Source organism: Bactrocera dorsalis, chromosome 4, assembly GCF_023373825.1.
Source record: "Bactrocera dorsalis isolate Fly_Bdor chromosome 4, ASM2337382v1, whole genome shotgun sequence".
Classification (NCBI taxonomy): Eukaryota; Metazoa; Arthropoda; class Insecta; order Diptera; family Tephritidae; genus Bactrocera; species Bactrocera dorsalis.
The window spans coordinates 5,888,074-5,915,558 of record NC_064306.1 but is presented as its reverse complement, the minus strand read 5'-3'; the positions used below and the strand labels follow the sequence as shown (position 1 = coordinate 5,915,558).

General features: G+C 27.3%; 1 protein-coding gene across 7 annotated transcripts in view; it reads right to left on the bottom strand.

The window, feature by feature from the left end:
* LOC105232119 (high affinity cGMP-specific 3',5'-cyclic phosphodiesterase 9A) overlaps positions 1 to 27,485 on the bottom strand; it is a 194,434-nt gene that overhangs the window by 162,554 nt on the left and 4,395 nt on the right. For 3 of the 7 annotated variants that reach the window (XM_011213727.4, XM_049454463.1, XM_049454462.1), the window contains exon 2: positions 14,738 to 14,878. The gene's annotated coding sequence lies outside the window, so the exon portion shown is untranslated. Of the gene's footprint in view, positions 1 to 600; positions 811 to 6,553; positions 7,620 to 14,737; positions 14,879 to 19,723; positions 20,527 to 27,485 lie in introns of those variants that run through there. The other 4 variants (XM_049454461.1, XM_049454460.1, XM_049454464.1 and 1 more) reach the window with 4 other exon arrangements.

Here is a 27,485-nt window from a genome sequence, read left to right as displayed (position 1 = left end):
GAGATATCGATCCCAAAATATTTAGATACATATACATATATTTCTTAAAATCTACTTCAAATATATTTAAATGATTTTTTTTTTTATATCAAGAATTTTCATGAAATTACACTTTTAATGAAAAAACTACTTTCAATCCGATAGTAAATGAAATTTTGCGAAACATAAAAAAACAGCAATGAAATTAATTCAACACTGACACAATTGCATAAATTTTCGCAAATGTCAGGGCAAGAGTGAGATAACAGAGGTACGAAAACAAGACACAATCAAAAGCGACCTTCTTTTGTCAATCAACAGTTGACTTTTCAGCGCTTACACTTCTTAATTATTTTTTTATCAGCCATGAGTTAGGCGGCCCGCATGGTGTCCGCGAAAAATTTGACGATAAAATATTTACAACTATTTTCCTCATTTGCATATAATTTGCAGGGCTACACTTGCGCATCGAGACTATGGGAAAGTAGGCACGAAAGCAGAGAAGGGTGAGAATATAAAGACGAGTTAAAAAAAAAAATCGAAAAATATACGTACGTACATATGTATATTTATGCAAATATTTTAAATAATGAATTTTATTTATATTATATTTTTACTTACATTTTCGTATGACTGGATGCCATCAAATATTCATAATTAATATTAATTCTGCTTGAAATTTTCACATTAAATATTTATGACGTAAATTGTGTTTTTTGTTTTTGTAAATTTAAATCATGAAAATTGTTGTGCAAACAATGCCAAACCGGTCAATTTCACTTTAATTGTATGTACACATGTATGTGTATTAAAGGAGCGTTCAATAATGAACTGTAAACGAAGAGTAAAACAGTGAAAGAAAAACGTCAGACTTGGCTATTAAGAATTTATATTTCTATTTTAAGTATAGAAATATTTAAATTTATTTTATAGTTAATTTTTTTTTTCATTTTTTTATTTGTTTTCTTTTCATATTTTTTTAATTTCTTTTTAGTACATTTAATTATTTCTTTTGAGTATTTTAATTTTTTTAAATTGTTTTTAATTAAATTTTTTAAATTTATTTTTAATATTTTTTAATTTAAATTTATTTAATTTCATTTTTTTTAATTATTTTTAATTTTTTTTTAATCATTTCCTAATTGTTTTTAATTTAATGAATTTTTAAATTGTTTTTAATTTAATTTTTTTAATTTTAATTTATTTAATTTCATTTTTTGTTTAATTATTTTTAATTTTTATAATCATTTCCTAATTATTTTTAATTTAATTAATTTTTTTTATTTCTTTAATTTGTTTAAATTTCTTAATTAATTCTAATTTTATCTATTTTTTATTTAATTAAATTAAATTTTAATTTTTTTTTTAATTATTATATATCTTTTACTTTTAATTTTTAATTATTTTTACTGCTATATTAACCAACTTATATTTATTTCCAATTATAATAGAAAAATACTTTTTCATTCATTTTTTTTTAATTATATAACATTTAATTTCCTTAAATCATAAGCGCGCCTTAATAGAGGCAAGAATTTTAAAATATTTTCCATTATATTTACATGCGGGTCTGGTCTACATTATTAAAATAAAAACCTCAAAGCGCCTGAAACGCGACTAAGGTTTTATCAAAGTACTGCATTATCTTCTTCAAGTTATCAATTACAAGGGATTTGTTAAGAGAGAACACGTTTGAAAACAGTCAACACTGAGCTGATGTATTCAATGACGATACAATTTTCTGATGTGACGCAGAGCTTAACCTTGCTCATCCCCGACTCAATTAAGTTAATAGCCATAAAATTTGCAGCGCGCATAAAAGACTTTATCCTTTGCGAACGATTGACATCAGAAAAGGCGAATAAGCAAACATCCACATAAAAAAGCCAACGAAAATAAAGCAAGCTTTCAGGCGACCAATGGCGCTAATGACGTTAATGTGCGCCAAGTTGTTGGTCATTAAGTATCGATATACATATATACGTGCATATGTACACATACGTATGCACAAAAACTTATAAAAAAAAAAGCTTGCATTGCGAGTACATTAAAAGTTAATGGAAGTAATATAATAGTAAATATGAGGCATACTTTCAGGCGCTTTTGGGTTATATGCTTTGGGGATCAATAATCAACGTAAACATAAATTTCTAAAACCTACTTTAGCGGCAATTTAAAACGAATAGCGTACTAAACAATATTATAATGGATTAGCCTAAATGTAGGCAATTAAATTGTCTCATTTCGATGATATTAAGTTTTAAAATGTTACTACGCCGTATTTACTGCGTAAAAATAAATTTTTAAAGCTAAAGCTAAGCAGGCATTTACATAGCATATTTTACAACGCCTAAAAGTATGCAAATATTGTATTTTTAATTTGATAACATATTTTTGTCAAGTCATTAAAATAACTTTAATCCAACTCTACGACTATACATATATTATAGTATTTTGAACTTCTGCAAACCCTAAATGTAGGCAACAACAATTTAAAAAAAATTTTAAATTACTATAAAAAAGGAATTGAAATTTGAAAAATATTCCACTGATTATAATAAACTAGATGAATAATTAGTTATAATTTTTACATTTAAGTTTTTACATTTAACTACATTAAAACCCCAAAATTGTATTCAAATAAAACGAGTTCCTGAATATATGCTACATTTTTTATATTTAACATAGCTAGTTAGGAAAATTAATAAATTTTTAAGAACGCCTAAGTAGATGAGAAGATGCCACTCGTAAGCTAACTAGCAACAACTGCCTAATATGCGCTGAAAAGTATGCAAAATATACTTTTAGATAATCAATGTTTAAAAAATTGGCCACAGTCTCTATGAAGTACATATATTTGGTCACATAAATTTTTAAGCCTCACAAAGAGTCCTGGAAACAATGTCAAAAATAGCGCCTAAAAATATGCAACCGTCAGAATTTTGTTTAACAAAACAAAAAATTGTATATTCTTGAATGAAAACTCATTTTTTCTATTATGACGTTCGCCAAAAACTATGCTACAACTAAATTCTAATTCTAGCGCCTAAAAATATGCAACAATATCACAATATGTTCTTTTTTAAATTAATTACCTAAAGAAATTATTTTCTTGAATGAAAACTGCTGCGGAAAGAATGATATTTTGACTCGCGCCAAAAACTATGCTACAACTATATGGAATAACTAACTAAAATTTAAATTCAAAATAATTTTTCTGGAAAATTTTATTGCGAAATTCACTTTAGTGAGAATTTAATCTATGGATTAGGCAACTTCCAGGCATTTTATTGGCACACACGTGTGTGAATCTACATTGCGCCTAAATGTGTGCAAAGCTCAAAAGAATCAAAACAAGAGCAACAATTTAATTAAAGGACATTTAATCTTCAAAACAAGCTGTAATAAATTTCAGGAATAGCATTTGCTGAAAAATCATATTAAAAAGCAGATTTGAAGGAAAGTACAACATGATTTTCGCTTAGCTAATCACATTTGGTAGGATTAAAAGATGTTAACTGGCAATTAAAATGCTAAATATGTAAGGTGTACGCTTTAAAATATATGAATATTTACAATTAAGATTATAATTAACAAAAATAAATTTAAAACCAAGCATTTTTAACCTCAAAATAAAACTCAGTTGCATGAGAGTGTCTAAAAATACTGTTGCTTTGAGCCCCCAGCGACACTTGTTTAAAAATACCACGCTCAAAAGTCTATATATATATATAGCTAAGGCATATTTTTAGCAACACGATGCAAATTTCACAAAAGACAAGGACACAGATGAGTCTATAAGAAATTTTATGGACATTAAAAGGCACAAAGACAATAATTGCTATAAAACGTTGCCTACATTTAAGCGCAAATGCGCATAAGTTAAGTGATACTCAAGGAAAAACGCGCCACATACACACATACACGCGCTTTGTATCGACTAACAGCCGCAAAAGAAAACCTTGTGCACCAAACCCCGCTGAACAACAGGCGTTCACAAACTTTTTTCGCTTTGTTTGCTTTTGTTAAAACTTGTGTTCGTGCTTTTCGTCTTCAACCCTTACACATGCGTGTGCTGCTATTTAGACACAATAAATGGCTGCCCACAACAGCACAAAGTGGGGCACGCTCATATTGTGAGCTGTATGCGTTTCTATTTAAATGTGTTACAACGTTGTATGTTGGCAATATTCTAACCTACATATTTTGCGCCGGTATACCGAATCACACAAAAACAATAAAGAAGAGTTAGAGCATGTTCAACAATCAACAACAGGTCTATACAAGTGTAGATAAGAGTAGAAGTAGTGAAATATAAAAAAATAAAAAAACATGTTGCATATTTTTAGGTGTAGTGCATTGCTCTCATTTAGATGTGCTGAGCTAAGCGGTTGGGGAGTGCATATTTATATTTATTTTTCTTTTATATTTCGGTTTTATATGATATTTTGAAAGTACACTGCTTATTATATGGAGTTTATGGAAGAGCATACTTTTAGGAAAAAATTTTATCTAATATTGTATTTTTTTCTGTTTTTAAAGGCTTCAAACTCGAATCGAGTTTAGATATAATACATACAACCACACCACTTTTATTATTTTTCAGATGTTTGCCCATTTTTACCAATTTTTGTTCACCAAAGTACATTTTGCTCTTTATAGAGGAAGTTTTGAATAAGCAATGCTGGAACTCAAACACTTAGACTACATACAGGCGGCAAAAAGGCTAATTCCATTTATATTTACGGTTTGTGAGCAAAAAATATGCTCAAAATTTGAGTATAAATATTCATTTTGACATTAATTAATAAGAGTTCACAAAAAAAGCGTAAATTTCAGTTTGCATACCTTTGGTGTGCAATCTATAGTCTACTTTTAGGCTGTTATCAGATAATGGCTAATTTTTGTTACAAGAATAAAACTATAAACGTGGTTGAAGTCTACTTATTGAAAAATGGCATACAAATTTAGACGCCTAGTCTGCCCACAGTTTGCCTACTTTTACGGGCGCTTTATTAAATATCAAACGTCTACTCAGTACGTCAAAACAACTGTTAATGCCATGCTTTTCAGTTCAAGAAAATTCCGCTTTTAATAAGTGAACAACTTTTTGCTTGATTCTGTTAAAAAGTACATGTTATAGAAACCTACTTTTAGGCGCACGGCAACAAAAATCGCAATCTAGTCTACTTTTAGGCGTTAGACTCACCAATCATAATTTTCTTTTGAGTTTTGTCATAAAAATTTTTTATTACAATGGGTGCATAAGGGGTAAATAAATACTTTAAAACTATTCTCATTCAGAATTCACAAAAAAAATTATATTATTTTTATAAAAGTATACATATATTTTTATATATACATATGTATATATTTTTTTCGTTAACTTAAGTTTTTTAGTTACTCTTTATTTTCGCAATACTTTCATAAACTATTTCATTAATTTTTAAATTTTTGGCTAATATTTATTTTGGAAATATTTTTGATTAAAATAATTTTTAATGAAAAAATGCAGCGGTATTGGAGATTCTTGGTCAGGATCGTAGATTATTTAAAGCTATGTAACTAATTTCAATTATTTTTAATGGTCAGGATCATAGAATATTTAAAGACATAAGTTTCAAAAGATGATTCTTAAAAAAAATTGTATTTTCTAAATTTTTTTTTTATTAATTTTGCATTTTTAATTTATAATATTATATTTTTTTTATTATACTGATTTTGCCATTAAAAATTAATTTTTTTTTGTATTTATTAAGACTTTTATATTTATTTTTATATTTTTTTTAATATTCGCAAATTTTTTTAATTTTTTTTTATTTTAACAAAAATTTTACTCTTTTTCGAGACATTAATTTTATATTTATTTTTAAAATTTTATAATATTTTTTTTATTAAGACTTTCTTATTTATTTATATATTTTATAATATTCGCAAATTTTTTTTTAATTTTTTTATTTTAAAAAAATATTATTTTTTCTTGGAGACATTAATTTATATTTATTATCAAATTTTTTTTTTTATTTTAATAAAAATTGTATTTTTTCTTGGAGATATTAGGAACCCTTAATACAAATATTTATTTATTAAAAATTGTATAATTTTTTTTTATTAAAACTTTTTTATTTATTTATATATTTCATAATATTCGCTAATATTTTTTTTTATTAAATATTTTATTTTAATAAAAATTGTATTTTTTTTCGAGATATTAAGAACTCTTAATACAAATATTTATGTTTTAAAAATTTTATCATTTTTTTTTTTTAACTTTTTTTATTTTTTTTTTTATTTTATTGAAACTTTTTTTCTTTTATTATATTAAAACTTTTTTTATCTTCGCGTTATTAAGAACTTTTAATTTAAAAAATATTTTATTATTTTATTTAGAAAAAAATTGCGAATTTATTTAATTTTATACTTAATCTCCATAATTGTTTGTTCAATTGTTTATTTTATGCAGGTCCTTTATAAATTTTTCCTTTATATTTTTTATTTTTTATGGGAATTTTTTATTTATATATACATATATACATATTCGTATATATATTTTGCACCTCACCAAATACGCTACCTGTATTCGCACGTAATGGAGTTTCAATTGCTTTAGCCTACTTACGGGCGCATATACTATCACTTAGATATGCTGCAGTTTTTAGAGTTGCAATCGATTTTTGTCAAAACATGTTGCACACAGTATATATAATTTTCAATGAAATTTGTTTTTTTTTATTTTTACGAAGAAAAAACTTAAATTTTTTTATTTTTTTTTTGTTTTTACTTTCAGTAAAATGCAATTGCCAATGCAGGCTTCACACTGCGCTCAAACACCGTCGCACGCACATACACAACTGCATACATATATGCCTGTATGCATGTGTGCTAGTGAGTATATTTTATGTATGCACTGCACTTTTATTAGAGTATTTTCTACTTTTCTACTGTCTTGTATTAACGGTACTTATATCTTATATGCAAAAATGCATTACTTGCACTTGCACAGCACAAACATATGTTTTTTGTTTTACTACTTTCGTACATATGTATGTATGTATTTAGAGTTGTACATATGTATTTTCACTTTTTTCCTAACCGTTATTGAGCGTTTTTGTGCGTTGCGGTTTGCGCCTTCCAAATCGCTTTGTTAACCGTACAATACCGTTGTTGAAATCAAACTGAAAGCCTGCGCGTCAGCAAAAGCTGTATCGACTATCGACTCGTCGCCAATATGAAACGACTCACCGCACACACACACACACTCACGACCAACTTTGTTTGCATCGCCTGGCGCTAGCGCCGACAAAAGCGCCCAGCTTTGCAATCGGCTTTCTTGGTTAAACGTTGCAGCCCCGGCGCAACCCCGAAAAACGCATATCGTGTGTAAGCGTAACGCGACGAGCGCACGTGCTGAATGTGCTAAAGTTTGGAGAGTGTGCTGAGCACAACATGAGCGCCAACGAGCGGCAGTTTAAGTGCCAGTGTGAAAAACTTCCGGTAGCGAGAACTACTCAGTGAGAAAATTTGTAATTTTTTATTTTACTTTTCACTCTCATTCGCTACAGCTGATTGTGCAAAGCGAATATGAAATATTCTATGAGCAAAGTGAAGGCGACATGGTTTTACGGGGAAATTGAGCGCTGGTGTAAACACAAGCAGCGGAGCTTTTAAGTGGTTTGTGAGAAAGAGAAATTGCAATGCAACACCACAAAGAGTTATATTTTTAAAAATAGGAAACTCTGAGAAGTGAAAACCGATATTATTATTTTGGTTTGCTAAAACGACACAACTCAACAATGATTTTTAAATAATGTACACATAAATAGCTCTCAATAGTAAGTAAATACGCTATGAAGATTAAAATTTAATTAATAATTAAATTAATTTCATTTTTAATTTAATTAATATAATTTTATTTTCATTTTTTAAATTATATTCAAAATCCTAAGCAAATTTTTATTTTTTTATTTACTCCTTAATTTAATTTTAATTTTTTAAATTAAATTTAGATTTGTAATCAAAATTAATTTTTTATTTAATTTAATTAGTTTTACTTTATTTTTTAATCAAATTTATTTTTTTTTGTAAAATTTAATTTTTGACTAAAATTTTTTTGTTTGATCTAATTTTTTATTTTAAATTAATTTTTGAATCTTAATTAATTTTTATTTAATTTGTTTAATTAATATGGTTTTTTTAATTAAATACAGTTTATTTACATATTTAATTTTATAACTGTTTTTTCAATTTTTAAAATTTTTAATTTATTTATTTGTTAAATTTAATTTTATTTTAATTTTTAATCAAATTTAATTTTTGAGTAAAAAGTAATTAAAAAAAAAAAAACAATTAAAAAAAATTAAAAAAAAACAGTTAAAAGAATTAAATAAAAAAAAAATATTCAATTTTATTTTTTTTTTTTAATTTTGAGTAATCCTTTTTGGGAGATTTTTTAATATCAAAACTATAGAATTTTGAAACAAACAAATTTCGATTTTTTTTTATTTTAGAATACTTTCTTCAATTTTAGTTTTTTATATTTAATTATTTAGTATTTTCAAATCATATTCTGCTTGTAAGTTTTCTTCGCATTCTGCTCCTAAAATGATACCCTATATTTTATTCCTTTTCACTCGGCTTGGTAGACACACATATGTACATATAATCAGCTGATCCCTTCGGTGCATTCAGCACATTTCAGCATCGTTTGTCTAACTGACGTTTGTGAAACTTGCATACATCCGTATATATGTACATAGATAAATGTAGTATATCATAGAAGGAACGGGAGCTTTTTAGCAAACAAGTCATTCATAAATTTATATTATTATAATTGTTATTTCTTATTATTCACTTTTTTAATTTTTGTGTTTTTAATTATTATTTTTAAGATTTTAACTAATTAAACATACTTTTTACCTTTTATCCAATTACATTTTTTTTCATATTTTTATATTTTTCATTAATTAAATTTGTTTTTAATTTTTATATTAATTTATGTATTTTTTTAATCCATTTTTTTCTTAACATTTGTTTTTTTAAATTTATTTGTAATTTTTTTTTTAATTTTTTTAATTTTTTTTAATTTTTTTTTAATTTTTTTTAAATTTTTTTTTAATTTTTTTTTTTTTAATTTTTTTTTTTAATTTTTTTAATTGTTTAATTAATTTATTTAAATGTGTATTTTTTATAATATTGTTATATTATTATTTTATTTTTTTTATTGTTATTTTAATTTTTATATTATTTTTTTTACTTTTATTTTAATTTTTTTTTAATTTTTATATTAATTAATTAATTTTTTAAACTTTTTTTAAATTTTTTTAATTAATTTATTTAATTTTATAATTAATTTATTTAAATGTCTATTTTTTAAATTATTTTATAATATTTTTAAATTATTTGCCGTTTTTTAAGGTCCTCAAGCTTTCGGATGGCACTCATTTTAACCGGGAAACGCTACATTCACCTATTTATTGCTGCCTCTCATTTTTTTCCACATTTCCTTCTTGCTTTTTACTGCGCTCTCACGTTCTCTTCATCCTGCTCTCTTTTTTCATATACTTTGCGCTCTATCTGTTGCTCATTTGGCCTTATAGCGTGAAAAAGCTTTTTTTGAACTAGAATGCTGATTTTTGTCTCTCTTTTTTTTAATCTGTATTTTTTACTCGATACTTTTCAGATTAGGCACTTGTTGTGCGTTAATTTGAATGTCTAACAAATTCGCGAGATTTTTTGTTTTGTCACATATTGCTGATTTACAGTGTTTGCTTTCTGGTTTTTGTTTGGGGAATTGAGCTTATAATACATTTTCATTATGTGATGTTGTTGTTACTTAAATTAGTTTTCTATGGAAAACACAAGGTAGTGGGAAAAAGAAACAAAGGATTAGCACATAATACAGTATGATTGAGATATTTTTAGTTTTCAATATAACTCCGAATAATTCCGAAAAAATCTGCAAAGTTCTAGAATATTGGAAAGAACACAAAATTTTAAATTCGTGTAGGCAAAACTGTGATAAAAATCACTGAAGAGCTGTCAATTAGCAAATGTGCATACATTTTTGTATTTGCTTCTAAATTTAGTCTGCAAAAAAATTGAAGCTTTGCTACTTTACATTTTTGCGTGCGTTGCTTCTGCTTTCGGTAGCCAACTTATCACGCGCTTTTGCTTTAATTTTCACCCCCTATTTGTTGGAGAGTTATAATACAATTGTTTGATAACTTAAACAACACATTTATATGCAAATCGACTGTCTTTTAAGCATTTCAATGGATAAACGCCCTAGCATATGCAATGAATTTTAGTGAGAGCTTTTGTACACGCTTTAGTATTATGTTTAAATTTTAAGATTGTCAGCAAAAATTTTTAAATTTTTATTATAAACACTTTTTTTTTAATATTTTCCAAAATTTAGAAAAATATATGAATTTATAAAAATTAAAAAAAAGTTATCAAAAAAGGAACAATAAGAAAAAGAAACTATAATTATATTTTATGGAAAAAACTATAACATTAAAGTAATAAAAAAATATTAAACAAAGCATATTGAAAAAATTAAAAAAAAAAATAATTAAAAAATAATAATTAAAAAATAATAATTAAAAAATAATAATTAAAAAATAATAATTAAAAAAAATAATTTAAAAAAAAATAATTAAAAAATAATAATTTAAAAAAAAATAATTAAAAAAAAAATAATTAAAAAAGTAATAATTAAAAAAAATTATTTAAAAAACATTAATAATTAAAAAAATTTCAAAATAAACTAATTTAACTGTTTGAATTCTTTCAAAAAAGAATAGTTTTAAAAATAAAAATAAATTTAAAAGATTATAATATTCTAAAAATATTTTCAAAAATTTTTAAATATATAAAAAAATTATCAAAAGGAGAATTATATGGAAAAAATTTTATAAAAAAAAATTTAAAAATAAAAAAAAAGCAAATTAAACGAAAATTAAGACAAAAAACTTAAATAATAATAATATATGTATACAAATATATATAACAATTAAAAAAAAATTAAAACCAATGAAACATTGAAGAAAGTAAAATTACACTCAAAAAAAAAATAAAAAAAATTAAGAATAAATTTAAAAATATTAAATAAAATTAAAAACATGCAATTATTTAATTAAAAATAAAGTAATCTAACAACTTGATTTTACTAAAATAATATGTTTTTCAAAACAAAAAAAAAAACTATTAAAAATAAACTCTAATTACATTAATTAAAAAAATTAAAAAATTTTAATAAATATGTAAAAAAAGTTATAAAAAGTCAATCGAAAACTCCGTTGTGAAAAATTACCCGGAGAGCCTATCAAAAACCTACAATTCAACTACAACAAGCATTAACTCAATGGGCATTAGCAAAACTGTTGCATACATTTAGGTGTTTTACGCACAGTTTCTTATTGCTACCAACCAATAGCGTCCTTCACTGAAAAGGCACAGAAAAAAACGCGTTACGAAAAAAACTACAGAAAAAGTTAGCCCAGCAAAGTGTTGACACGGATATGAGTAGACAAAGAAAACAGCGATAAAAGCGCAATACAAGAACACTTCAAAGAAAATAATAATAACTCGCCACTGAAGCAACAGTTGGCAGTGACTAAGGTTAAAGAAATGAATTAGAAGCAGACGCAAATAAACAGGTGGAAAGCACTTTCGCTTTGCGTGTGATTATAAAATAGATTTTTCTTCTTTGGTAGGCAGTACGCCTGAAATTAGACTTACATTATTTCAAATTTCTAAAAGAATTTGGCGAATTTTATATTTAAGCGCCACTTTAAACGTAAGTTTTTAATTTGGGAAATATTTAACATATGTTTAGTTTAAGGCGCCTCGATGTATGCTGCAATGTGTGCTATGTTAAAAAACAGCTTTAAACAGTAATCTGTTTTCCCTGAGAAATAAAATAATGAGATATTAACTTGCAAAATCTCTCTGAATCTACAAATTTTCGCTTACAAGCACAAAATCTTGAATAAAAGTTATATAATTACACTAAGCGCCTAAAATTATGTTAATAAAATATAATGGGTCTTTATTATTGATAATTATTCTAAAAACTTTTTAAAAATTGTAATATAATAAGAATACTTATCTTTTCCTAAGCACTAAAACTGCTAACTGAAAATATCACATTTACGCCTTAAATTAGGCTTAAAAAAGTTAAATCATTACTAACAGATGTATGCGTACAATTTCCCTTAGAACTGGCTATAATAAGTATTTGAACGGTATAAACTTTCTAAGTGAAATAATTCAATTTTCAACAAATTTATATATCTCTGGTCCTTTGCTACTCTAAAGACGCTCTAGAAGAGAGGAACGCTCCTCATAACCTATACTCACACAATTTATAACTAGAATAGCACATTTCCTAGCAAACTTTTACTTGAAAGACCAATAGAGCTCTTTATAACAGTATGTTTCTCAGTGGCAGCAAACTGAGGGAGTCAGCATAATTCTAAACGCCTAAAAGTATACTTATTTAACACCAATATTTTTAATATTTATATTTACACTATTTGTCACGCAAATAAATGGTAATATACCTAGGATTGAGACTTAAGAAAAACATATTTTCATATCAACATTTTCGTGGTGAAATATTTACTCGTCTTCACTTTCCTTTCAGCAAAAATCAGACATGTAAATAAAAGATATAATGATGATTGAAGCGCTGACAATAGAACTTTTCAACAGACAGCCTAATTGACTGCTCAACTGAGTGTAAATAAGTTGGCGACTACTCAGTGGACTCAAGGCGACAAGCAGTAGACACATCCAGCCTACAAGGCCGGCATTTGCCAGACACACAACGAAATTTATGCGGAATTTAAATGCGTTTTAGAAAGTGAAGGCGCATGATAGCAGACCGAATAACGGCTATTGTTTAGAGAACCTGCAATGAAGGACAAGTGAAAGTTTGCTTTGACTTTTATATAGACTTTTCTTTTGGGCAAACAACAACTTTTATTTATGGTCAAAATTTCTCGACCGATTAGAATATCGAGAGGTAAATTAAATAATTTTTAGGGGCCAAATTGGAATTGGAAAATGTTATCGCAAGTCGAAAACTATCGACAATTTTCATTGCCTTAATATATCAACAAACAAATTATTTTGAGAAACGGAGTTCTAAACAGGAACACAATGTTATCGATGGTCGATAACTATTGTATATTACGTCACAAACTGTGATCAAGTAAATAAAAATCGTCAGGCCTAAAATAGGTATAAAAAACTCTTGCTGAAATAATAAAAGAAATTTTTTTAAACGGAGGGGAGAATATTATCGATAATTTAAACAAAACATATTTTTTTAAACTGTGAGAATATTATCGATAACATAAAAAAAATTGTTAACTAATGGGTGAATGTTATCGGTAATCGATACATTTTTATCAAGATACATATGCAATATCTAAGAATTTGCTAAAAAATAATAATAAGCCAATAGACGATTTAAAAAATTTATAAGAAAATGTTATCGATGATCGATAAATTTACATCAAATTCCTGGTAGGTATAAAAAATTATGGGAATTTCTAACAAATCACTAAAGCAAACAAATTTTTAAAAGAAGCTGACGGCATAATGTTATCGATACTCAAAATACTATTGGTTATAAGAAAATTATGAGTACTAATGGAAAATGTACTAAGCTAGTAAAAGTGAAAAGCGCCGAAGTCACAATTTTATCGATAATCGATAAATTTTATCACCAAGCGTTTTGAAAAAAGTGAAAAAGTTAAAAGTTAATTAAGTTAGTTAAATAATAAAAACAAAGATAAGATTAAAAGAAAGCTGAGTTGAGAAAGTTATCGATAGTCGGTAAATTTTTTCATTAAGCATTTTGTATATAAAAAATTTATGGACACTTGCTCAAATAACAAAGCAACGAAAAATTTTGAAAAAAAAAAGCAGATGTAAGAGGTTATCGATAACCGATAAATTTTATAAGGAGACAGGTTGGATATCAGAAAAAAAACAATAGAAAAATTCCAAAATCAGATGACAAATGTTATCGATAACCGATAAATTATGTCAATTATTTATGGGCACTTGTTGAAATAATTAAGCAACGAGAAATTTTGAAAAAGTAGGCGTGAGAGTGTTATCGATAACCGATAAATTTTATAAAGACAGGTTGGATATAAGAAAAAACATCTAAAAATCTGATGGCATAATGTTATCGATAACCGATAAATTATATAAACAATTTATGGGCACGTGCTCAAATAATAAAGCAACAAAAAAATTCAAAATCAGATGGCATTGTGTTACCGATAACCGATAAATTTTATAAGGAGACAGGTTGGATATCAGAAAAAAAAACAATAAAAAAATTTTAAAATCAGCTGGCATAATGTTATCGATAACGGAAAAATTTTGTAGAGGCAGGTTCAAAATCAGAAAGCATGATGCTATCGATAACCGATAAATTATTTAAAGAAGCGCTTTGGCTATAATTAAATGCTTACATAGGGTTTATATTGCCAAATTGATAATTTCTATATTATTATATTTTTTTTGTTTTTTGTTTATATTTATTATCTAACATTTTTTTTAATATTTGGAATTAATTTTTTCTAATATTTCCATTTAATTATTAATCGCTTTTCAATTGCAATCCTAATAAAATAACAATTTGTATATCATTTGACATGCAATAAAGCGATTTGCAAGATGAAATCAGCAAATAACATTTAAATAAGAATAATTGAAGGCAAAGTTTACTCACCGCACACCTTGCAGCAGCAATCGATTTATAATTAACAATTATTATTGTGTAAATTCAATTGCACTAATGAGTTGTTTGTTGACGTAATAACACTGGCACACTATTTTTTTATAGTTAACTGATAGCCGGGCTTATTAAGACCTAGAACAAAGGGAGAAAATATATATATTTACAAGCTTGCGTTTTTTTTTTATTTTATAGAAATGACATATACTTAAATACATACAGATGTACATATGTGCCTTAACGCGCCTTGCCACTTGTAAACATTTATTTAATTCGCTTTTACCATTATTAGACGTCTGGTAATTAAAAACTAATTAATCTTGATCTGCGTACAATTGTGCATACAAACTTTAGCTGCGCAGTCAAAGTGCATATTTAAATATATTTACGTGTAGCTGTGTGTTTTGAGAGCAGTAATTCGCAGAATATGCCGTCACTTAGTGAAAAATTTGACAAAAACTATCACTCATTCATACAGCCCAGCGCGCTATCTGGCACTTCACGTTTGTGTGAACGCACACAGTTACAACTATATAAATGTATGTATCTTTGTAGCTATCAGCTGCCACTTGTCGGCAATAAGCGTCTCCAGCTATCAACCGCAAATAACGCTATCAAATGTAGCCATCTCAGATAAATGCATAATGTGTGCGTGTGTGTGTGTGTGTTTGAGATATACATTTTCACCACTAAACAGCTGTGCTACCGGAATTACTTTGACAGTACCCACGAACTACAAATATTACACACACACACATACATAAATATAACCACAAGCGTTCATAGTGCAACATATCGCTCTCGATTACCGGTAGCTGGCAAATACTGACAAATATTGAGTTGTAAGCAAATTAATTAACTAATTTTTGGCTTTACGGTGACAGTGACAGATCTTAATAATTTTTGTCGGTTGTTGTTTAAACAACAAATTCAATTTACGTTTGTTGTTGTTTAAATAACAAATTCAATTTACGCCGTGCCAAAAACCTTAGCTTATGCTCGTTGATAAGTACAAGTATTTTTGATTTTAAAACAAAACAAGAGAACACAACTGTCAAAGGTAGTAATAAACAAGATTTTAATTGCGCAATGCAGCTGCGTCACAATTGTCTATTGATGATGTTGAAAAGGCAAGCAAAAATAATAGAAACTATGTACATATATTTATACGTATTATAATTAAAAAAGAAATAATTACAAAAAGTAATAATTAAAAAACAAATACTAATAAATTAAAAAAGAAATTAAAAAAAAATATATAAAAAAATATTAATAAAAAAAATAATAAAAAAAAAATAATACAAAAAAATTAAAATTAAAAATATTAAAATTAAAAAAATTAAAATAAAAAAACTAAAATTTAAAATTTTTAAAGAAAAAAAATTAAATTTAAAAAAATATTAAAAAAGAAGAGGTTGAAAAAATTAATAAAAATTAAGAAATTTAGTTTAAAAAAATAAGATTAATTATTAATTAAATTAATTAATTATTAATTAAATTAATTTAAAAAAAACTTAATTTAATAGAAATAAAAAAAATAAGTTTTTATTATTTAATATAAAAAAATAATAACAAGAATATAAACCTAATTGAAAAAACAATATTAAAATAAAAAGCCAAAATTACAAAAAATTAAAATTATATGAAAAAACAAATAATAAGTGATTTACTTTCAAAACCAAAAAAAGGAAAAAAATTTACATTTAAAAAATCATAAAAAATATTAGAAAAAAAAACAAGAAATTGAAACAAAATAATATGAAAAATTAAAAGCTCAAAATTAAAATTGCATATTAGAAGCAAAAAAAAATATTTAAAAAAAGAATACGTTTAAAAAAATTAAAAATTAAGTTTTTTAAAAATAAAATTTAATTTAATAAAAATTAACAAAACATTTTCTTATTATATAAAATAAAAAAAAATAATAATAATCATAAAAACTAAATTTAATGATAAAATAATATTAAAATAAAAAGTCAAAATTACAAAACTTAAAATTATATTAAAAACAAATTAAATATTGACAAAAAAAAACAATAAAAATTAATAAAAAAAAACAAAAAAATTTAAAAAAAAAACAAAATAAAAAAATAATATAAAAAAACTACAAAAATTATAATTTAAAAAAAAAACAACAAACTGAAAAAAATAATATAAAAAAACTACAAAAATTAAAATTGCTATTACTATGAAAAAAAAAAAAAAAAAAATAATAGTAATAATAATAAATTGACATATAAAACCACAAAAATTAAAAAAATAAAACAAGAAACTGAAAAAGTAATATTAAAAAACTAAAAATTAATAACTTGAATCTACTATTGGGAGCAAAAAAATTTAAAAATTAAAAATAATCAAAATAAAAAAAAACCATAAAAGTTATTACAAAAAACAAGAATTTGAACAAATAATATTAAAAAATGTAAATACACATTAGGTGCAAAAGACAATATAAAAAAATTAAACATACAAAATAAAAAGAATTAAAAATAATCAAAATAAAAAAATTTAAAATAAAATTTAAAAAAATTTGGACTAAAGTAAACCATTAAAATTATAAAAAAAGAAACTGAATTCTAATATTAAAGAAAAAATTAAATGCATATTATATTGAGAGCAAAAAAATAAAAGTTAGAAATTATAAAAAAATTTAAAATAAAAAACAAAAATTATTTAAAAAAAACGGAAATTGAAAAAATAGTAGTATAAGATTTAAACACACACACATTAAGTCAAAAAAATTTAAAAATTAGAAAGAATCGAAATAAAAAAAAATTAAAAAAAAAGACTAATACAAATTAATAAAAAAAAAACGGGCATTGAAAAAATAATATTAAAAAATTTTAATTAACATTCGTACAAAAAAAAAATAAAAATTGTATTTAAATAAAATTAAAAAATATAGTAAAATAAAAATAAAATTTATATGAAAAAAGAAATTTAAAAAATTGTATAATATTAAAAAAACTATAGCATATAACTACCATGCAAATGGAGTGATCCTAAAGTTCTTGTAAAATATCTTTTGCATTCGTGAAGCGTATTATAGCTTCGGTGGAAGCAAACTTAGCGTTTTTTCTTATTTTAATATAATTTTGCTCTCCTCTTACACATTTTGACTTTGTGCCAAGGTCATAATAGGTAACCGCGCCTGCGTAGCACAGTTGTCACTGCACGCTTTTTTCAAATGAAGGTTAAGGGTATAACTGTATTAGAAGGCTAACCGTGACGTTGATAGCAAAGCGAAATATTTGCAAGCACATAAAAACGAAGAAGCACAAAACCCAAAAAAAAGCAACATTAACACCAATTACATGCGTATGTACATCATATGTACATGTATTTATGTGTGTATGTAAGCATGCACGAGCATAAACCTATTATTTTTGGCTATATCTACCGTCTATAGTTTACTTAGATCTTATGTACTATTGTTGCTTTTATATTTCGTTTATCTCAACTTCAAATGCACGACACGTCGCGCAGCGCGTCAATGGCCAATAACTGAGTGCGCGCAGTGCGTCGCAGTGGTCAATAGAAAATCAAATTAAAATGAATTAAGGTAGCAGAAGTAGCTGCAAATGACCAAAGAGGGTGTTAACAGAAAAATTATAAAAATAAAAAATCTATATGCAGAAAAAAAATTATATTAAAAAAATATATTTTTTAATAAAAAAACAACAAAAATTTATTAATAACTAAAAGCATATTAAAAAAAAAATAATATAAAATGTAACCGAAAACCAAAATAAAATCTATATTCAGAAAAAAAAATTGTATAAAAAAAATTTTATTTAAAAATAAATATAAAAAAAAAAATTATTAAAAAAAAATGCAACAGAAAAAAATCTAAATTTATATCCAGAAAAAAAAATATAAAAAAAGTGTATTTAAAAAAATTAATTAAAAATTTATTAGAAAATAAAAGCATTAAAGTTAAAAAAAATATAAAAAAAAATATAAAAAAAATATAAAAAAAATATAAAAAAAATTAAAAATGGAAAATTAAAAAAAAACATAAAATGTAGCAGAAGTAGTTGAAAATATACAATGAAGAGTGTGAAAAATATAGAAAAAACATAAAAAAAAAAACTAAAAAATAATTTTAAAAATTTGAAGGAATTTCAAAAGAAGTATAAAAAATTTAAAACTTATTTAAATAAAATTAAAATATTTTTTAATTAAAAAAAAATTGGTCAAAATAACTTAAAAATTTCAGAAAATAATAAATAATTCAATAGAAAGAAGAAAAACATTAAAAGAATGTCAAAATAAAGTGAAACAAATTTATAAAAAATTTCAAAATTTATTTTAAAAAATTTAAATATTTTTAAAATAGAAAAAAAAATAATAAGAATAAATTATAAAGAAATAAATTAAAAATTTCAGGAAATTTTTAGAAAAAAAGAATAAATTATAAGATTTTACTTATTATAAGGAAGAAGAATAAATAATTTAATAATAAAAAATTACTTTATTATTAAAGAAAAAATATAAGTATAATGAAGGTTTTCTATTTTTTTTCAAAAATTAAAAAAAAAGCGAAACAAATTATTAACAAATTTTAAAATTTATTTTAAAAAATTAAATTATTTTTAAATTAGAAAAAAAATTAATATGAATAGATTATAAAGAAATAAATTAAAAATTTCTAGAAAAATAAATTACAAATTGGAAGATTTTAGTTTTTCTAAGGAAAAAGAATAACTAATTTAATAATAAAAAATAACTTTAATATAAAAAACTATAATGAAGGTTTGCTAATTCAACCCAAACTATTATATGTATAAAAATGTTTGCGCACACTAGGCAGCTCTGCCACTTGTGATAGGAATGCAACGCACATACACATGCGCACAAGGCTTCATACACGCAATTACATAAATACATATGTATGTATGTATATGCACCCAGTATATGCCCATATACGAGTTTTAATTGCCAAATGCGCAGCCTGTTCGACCAGTTTTACCGCCTTACTTGTTTGCTTGCTTATTCTTGTTGCAGCAATTGTTGTTTTTGTTTTTGCTGCCTTTAATTCTTATTGTGGTGCAAAACGTTCAGGCCCCTCCCTAAGGTCGTCTGCTGCTGCCACCCAACCACAACCAGTTTGCGACCAGGAGACGCCATTCGGCCGGCACTAGCATGTAGTTATACAAGTCAAAGAAGTTAAATGCATTCTATATGCTCTTTATAGTGTGTCGTTATTGTTATTGTTGCTCTTGCACTTTGTGTTCCCACATTGTTGGTGCATTGCATATCAAGCATTTTGCGATTTCAATTATAGCACATTCTGTCCAAAGTTTATAATATTGATAACTGCCTGCTGTTGTATTTATTGTGATACCATAAATGTTATTATTGTTGTTAATATGTTATTAATTTTTATTACCACCACTTTTGTTAATTTCTGCATTGATTTGATTATTTTAATTTTTACTTTTACAACGTACGTTACATAATTTGTTGTTGCCATTTGTTTATTATTATTGTTGTTCATTTATTTTATAGTTTTTGTTTATAATTTTGAGATTAGACTTTAGTATTACTCTCACGTTTTCTTTTATCGTCTTCACTCATTCTTTCTCTTTCTATGGCGCACATTTTCCTAAGTTTATTCTTTCTCTCTCTTCCGCTCTTTCAATATCGCTCTTCTTTATCTCTTTCTCGACCACTCTCCCCATATCTCTATAGGTCTCTCTATCTCTCTCTCACCGTTCTAATAATTTCCAACTAATTTTTTATCAAATTTCGGCTATCCTCTAAAAGATTTTTTACATTTTTTTTTTAATTTTTATTAAATTTTTTTTTAACTTCTTTTTTAATTTTTTTTCATTTTTTTTTTAAATTTTTTTATTTAATTTTTCATTTTTTTTTAAATTTTTTTATTTAATTTTTCATTTTTTTTTTTTAATTTTTTTTTTTAATTTTTTTTTTTAATTTTTTTATTTAATTTTTTAAATTATTTTTTATTTTTTAATTTTTTTTTAAATTTTTAAAACATTTTTTTTTTTAATTTTTTATTTAATTTTTAATTATTTTTTTTTTATTTTGTTACATTTTTTTATTTAATTTTTAATTAATTTTTTTAGTATTTTTTTATAATTTTTTTTTCATTTTTTTTCTTATAGTCTGTTCTGTTCTTTTATACAGTTTGCTTAAACTCTCTTTGTCACAATTTTTCGTAAGTCTACTCTCTCGCTCTCTCACTATCATTCTTTTTAATCTCTTCCTCGACCACTCTATCTATATCTTTTTACCAAATTTCGTTTATCCTCTTTTTTCTTTTACTTTTCTAATTGTATTTTAATTTTTTTCAATTCTCTCTGTTATAATCCGTTCTGTTCGTTTCTACAGTTTGCTTAAACTCTTTATACGACACAAAAAATTAAATTTAAATTTTCTTTAATTATTTTTAAATTGTTTTTGAATTTGCATTTTTCCTTCTTTTAGTCTTATTTTCTGCAGCTTGCTATAACTTTCTATCTCGCTGTTTCTCCATCTACATACCTCTCTCTTTCTCCCTCAGTTTCTGTTGAATTATTTTTTAGTTATTTTACTCTTTCACCATTGGTTTAGTTCTCCCTCTCAATAAATATTTATATTTGTCTCCGTTCCTAACTTCTCTCTCGCTCTATTATTACAAACAAAGCTCTTCCACTACTTCTGGTCTTCCTCACAGTCCATGCATATCTTCTCTCTTTCTCTTCGCCCTTAAATTGTTTCTGAGTTTTCTTTCCTCCCGTTTTCTAGTTTATCATTCAACCTACTCTTGTTAAACCATACAGGCTTCAAACCGCCCTTGGCAAAGATGGAGCCTACAAGCATAAATTATTTTCTTCTTGGTCCGAATGAGTATAAATATGTTAAATGAGATCACAGGACATATAATTTAACTGATCTACTCGAGGTAATATCTACTTTGAGCATTACTTTGGTTTGAGAGACCACAGAGAAACACGCTGTTTACTTATGGACCATTTGGTATAACGATCGAGAGAGCTATGATGTAGTTTCGCAGTCTCAAAAGATTGTAAGTGTGAAACTTGCGTCAATCAAGCGCTTCTATTTGCAGAAAAATATTTACCCTAAACGATTTCTTGACATTGGCAACTCTAACCAACAACCGGTATATAATTTCCTGAAAATATTTCTCCATATTCGAACAAAATCACTAACCAGCAGCCTAACATATAGAGAATGAGCGAGCTATATGCGATAGCAATGTGACTGAGAGAGTCACTGGGTGAGTATCTAGTGTTGAGAGTGTGCGGGAAGCAACACAATACACGGTAGTAGTGGGTGAAGTGAGCGTGCAAGCAAGAGATGGGTGGGTATAAATGCACATATGCTTCACTAAGGTCAAGATCGTTCATTGACCAAAAGTTGGTCCAGCGCTGCTGCTGCTTGTGTGCTATAGCAAAGAGAAGTTAGTGCTGTTGCTGTTGTTATTGTATTCAGCTTCTCGCTACGATAGTGCAATGGCCATACAACAACAAAAACGCGCAGACATCTTCGGCTGCTTCCTTTTCGGTGAAGTGATAAAGTTGCTGTTAGCTTTAGAGCGCTGCTCACATTGCTGTAATGGTCTTGTTGTTGTTTTCTTGCATTTATTGTTTGCGCTCGCCTTTCTTTTTACAGACTTTTTTTTTGTAATTATTTTATAACATTTACTCGCTGCATTTTGCTGGAATGACTTGAGCAACAACACACGCCTGCTGGCATTTGAATATCAGCGCGCGCATACCAACAACAACAACGACAATAACAAAAACAATCAGCAAGTGTTAGCAAGCAAAAAATGTGCAATAATAACAACAACAAGCGCCATGAACACTGAGAAGATGCTCGAAGACAGAAAACGTAAAAAAGTACAAAAAAAAATATATGTATACAGATATGTATGTACATATGTATGTATGTTTGTAATCACATGTGATCGTGCTGTATTTGCTGTTTGTGGTCATTAATCTCTGGTTTGTGGAGCAGTAAACAACATGGAATTGCCACGAGGCTGTAATATGTAGTGCATGTACGTATGTATATACATATGTATGTTTGTATCTGAGTGAAAAAAATTGTTTGTCGTTGTAAATTATGTACTCAGATTTTAATTTCCGCAAATTCTCAATTCACGAAATTGAACTTTGACCGCTCTAGAGGCATTCAAGCGTTGTTTTTGGTGCGTTGCGGCGTGAAGCCGAGCTCGGGACTTCAGCTTAGTTGCAATGGAGATGACAGTTACATACATATTTTCGATAAATACACGAAGATCAGTTAATCAAAAATAAGTAAAAAGTTGACGGTCAAGACAGTTCAAGCCTATAACTGTGGACTCGTCTCAGTTCTTTCACTTTTACCGAGGATTTAACCTGAAATGTACGGACTTCTACGAAATCGAGCCTCACACGACTTTGCAGTGATTATTAAAAGCATTCCACTACTTTGCAGGGATGATTAGCAGTAATAGACTACATACGTTTCTTACACCCGCTCTATTTTTGCGCTTTTAAGTCAATCATTTCAAGGAAGAATAACAAATTTAGAGCAAACAGCTCTCGAACTAAAGCTCAGCAACTCAGCTGGGAAACTCGACCACTAAAAACTTAGATGTCAACTATAATTTCAGAGAATCTTTAAAGCTCATTAGTGTGGTCTAAAGCTTTGAAAAAGCTTTCACGGTTTCTTTTGCAAAAAAAAATCTATAAAAAATAGTGTTGAACAGGTAACCCGAAAAAGCAATTTTTAGGCGAAAAGCTCTCAAATTAAAAGCGCTCAAGTTAAAAGCTTTTAACACAATAGATCTTACTCACTTTGGAAGCTACCGCCATCAAAGAAATTTGTACGCTACAAAAAACGTATTTCACATTTTAAATTATGGATAATATAATTTCAAAAAAATTCCAAAACCCCGCCAAAGTGGTCTAAAGCTTTGAAAAAGCTTTCAGGGCTTCTTTTCAAAAAAAGATCCGAATATTAACAAAAAAATAGTCCTGAACCGTTAACCAGAAAAACCGACTTTTAAACGAAAAGCTCTCAAGTTAAAAGCTCTCAACATAATAGATCTTACTCACTTAGGAAGCAGCCGTCAAAGCCGAAAAGCTGTCAAGCTAAAAGCTCTCAAAACAAAATATCTCCCGAGACAAAAGCTCTTAAGTTAAAAGCTTTCAAGTTAAGAGCTCAAAACCGACTTTTAAACGAAAAGCTCCCAAGTTAAAAGCTCTCAAGTCAGCAGCTCTCAACACAATAGATCTTACTCACTTAGGAAGCAGCCGTCAAAGCCGAAAAGCTGTCAAGCTAAAAGCTCTCAAAACAAAATATCCCGAGACAAAAGCTCTTAATCTAAAAAGTCAAGAGCTCTCAAAAAAAAAAACTTTGAAAACAGCCGCTTCAAAAGTGCGTGAAAATAATGAAGATTCACTATATTTTGAAATTTTTGTATAAAAAAGGGAAGAATGCCAAGCAAGCCACCAATGAAATTTGTGAAGTCTACGGAGACAATGGTGTATCAGTTCGTGTGTTCACTCGCTTCCGTTCTGGCAATTTCGATGTGAAAGATGCACCTCGGTCTGCTCGACCTATCGTTGAAAAAGTCGATGAAATTATGGAAAAAAATTACCAGGACCGTCACAAAAACAGCCATGACATCGCTAAGGAACTTAACATTCATCATCAAACGGTTTTGAACCATTCAAAAAAGGCTGGCTACAAAAAGAAGCTCGATGTTTGGGTACCACATGAATTGTCTGTGAAAAATTTAATGGACCGAAATAACATCTACGATTCTTTGCTGAAACGAAATGAAATCGAACCATTTCTGAAACGAATGGTAAGAGGAGACGAAAAGTGGATCAATTACGACAATAGTGTGCGAAAAAGGTCATAGTCCAAGCATGGTAAAGCTCAACAGATGGTCACAAAGCCAAGATTGACGCCACGAAAGGTTATGCTGTGTGCTTGGTGAGATTGGAAAGGAATAATCCACTATGAGCTGATCCAGCCTGGTCGAACGATTGATTCTACATTTTACTGTCAACAACCGATGAGATTGAAGCAAGCAATCGAAAAAAACGGCCAGAATTGATCAACAGAAAGGGCTTCGTCTTCCATCAGGACAACGCTAGACCACACACATCTTTGATGACTCGGCAAAAACTGGGGGAGCTTGGCTGAGAAGTTTTGATGCAGCCACCATATAACCTTGAACCAGCGGACTAATGGGAAAAAACTTTTTCCACTACCCAATAAATATAAAGAAGGATACAAGGAACAGCTGCGCTGTGAATTGTGGATCAAGGCGTCAAAAATTCAATTAGATACAAATATATGAAGAACAGAGAGGACTACATCAAAGACACTAGAATCAGCTGAAATCTGTAGTAGTTGCCATACAGCAGGTGGCATACAACAAAGTTCAATCACTTTTCAGACGATTACTCAACTTCGGGCACAAAGCCATAAACACATACATATACAGATAAGTAGGTATATATGTATGTAATTCACGACCCGCCTAGCTTAAATAAATAATCTACAACCATTGTGACTTCAATTTGTACAGAAATCTCGTTTAAGAGCAAATATACGCACAAAAAGCATCCGGTCATTCAATTTAAATTATACAGTTATTACCTACAACTGGCAATTGTTGCTACTGTTGCATGAACAAGAGATTTGTTGCATGCACTTACTTGTATATTAGGCATGCTAGGTATGTATGTAGTAAATAATATAGTAGAATTATTAATAATTATGCAATGTTGCATGTTAGTATATAAGAGGATGACATATATGTACCATATACATATTTATACATACAGATGTATGTATGCCGGACACATCATGCCAACACACTCCAAACTGGCTGATATCTAGAGTGATAAGCTAAAATTGTTGTACAAATAAAGCTATTTGCTTAAGTACATAGTAAACATATGGACATACTAGCATATGTACATACATTTGTATGTACGCATATACACAACTATAAATGTAAGTACAAATGCGCATTTCTTCTTTACTGATGTTGTAGATATGGTTTAGGCGTATACTTATTTAACTATGAGTACTAAGTGATAGGCGTGAAGATAAAGTGGAAGATATGTATGTATGTACATATTATGTATGCTCATTCAATTAATGCAGAGACCACAGTTGGCAATCCCGAAAATTAATATGTTTAATAAATCAACGTTACAACTTTACAATGCACTAATTTTTAAATACACGTGAAAAAATCGGGATCCCGAAATGCTATATATCAGTTCCGAAATTTCGGGATTGAAAATATAGGTATTGCTGCTAAAAATTTCTAAATACAGAAGGGAAACCGAAATCCCGAAAGTTGTGTTGCAGTCCCGAAATTTCGGGATTGAAATTAAAGGCATTGCTGATGAAAATTTCTAAATACAGGAGGGAAAATCGAAATCCCGAAAGTTGTGTTGCAGTCCCGAAATTTCGGGATTGAAATTAAAGGTACTGCTGATGAAAATTTCTAAATACAGCAGAGGAAAAAAAAATCCCGAAAGTTGTGTTGCAGTCCCGAAATTTCGGGACTGAAATTTAAGGCATTGCTTATAAAAACTTAAGTGGCTAAACAAATATTACTTAAGAAAACATGAAAATTAATTAATTTTTCTGTTATTCGTACTTTACAAGTACACACCTTAAGTTTGAAGAACTTCAAATTTAGCGGGGAAAAGTAAGAAAATATATATGTATGTACATAAATACGAAAATAAAAAAACAAACAATATAGCATAAAAAAAAACAGTCAACTTTAAAAAAAAAAAACTGTGCCTTTTCTTATCCGACGAAAGCATAACTCTCAACTGTCTCTCGACGACGTTAAAAGATCAGACGTCAATTAAATTTTGAAAATCGGAAAAAAGTAACAACAAAAAAACTAGTCGAGTTCAAGGCTTTGAAGGGCTTGGAGTTGCTTTGGCGGCTATCTCGTTACTGTCAATAAAACCGTGCTGTGAATTTGTTTTTGGTTTGTTTTTGTGAAGATGTTGATAATTGGCGGCACAATATTTACATATCCCGTTATATATAATACGTGTAGATTATTTTTTCAGTTTATTTACCGTGCGAAGCGAGGATTTCCATAAAGTTAATTGCTCTCGGGGCACCGAGTATGCGCACACCTACGGACACACCAACGTCTTAATGTTTCTTTAATTTATTTCTTATTATATCTGTGATTAATGAGTTCTACACCTGAGGCTGATAGTCAGTTTCGCAGCGATAGTACGAGTCGCGCTGATAACATCAACATATGAGCAAATACGATATTTCTTATTTATTTGCTTTTATTTTCAAATTTTTTTGCTTACCAGTATTGCCGCTTGCGTCTGATAAGCGTACCAGATATCTGCTAAGTAGGCATGTGCTTAGAATTTTACCGCTTTGCCCCGGTCTGAAATGAGCCGTAGAGGTGCTAGAGCTACAGCATGATATACACGAGTGAACTGCGTTAAATGATTTGTAAGAGACTGACTGACTACAGCGTCGATAAGCGCGTCGGAGACTGATAACCGCGTTAGAAGAAATAAACTTAAGAAACCCAGTGGAATTTGCTGTCAAATACTTGAAACATAAACCCGCAAAGCTAATAGGAAAAAGATGATGGCACAAACCATTCTCAAAAAACCAAAAAACAAAACGTTGAAGGTTGAATCCATCCTTTTTCACTACCTATTTCGAACTCGGGCTATTCAAAGTCAAACCTGGAGTCGCA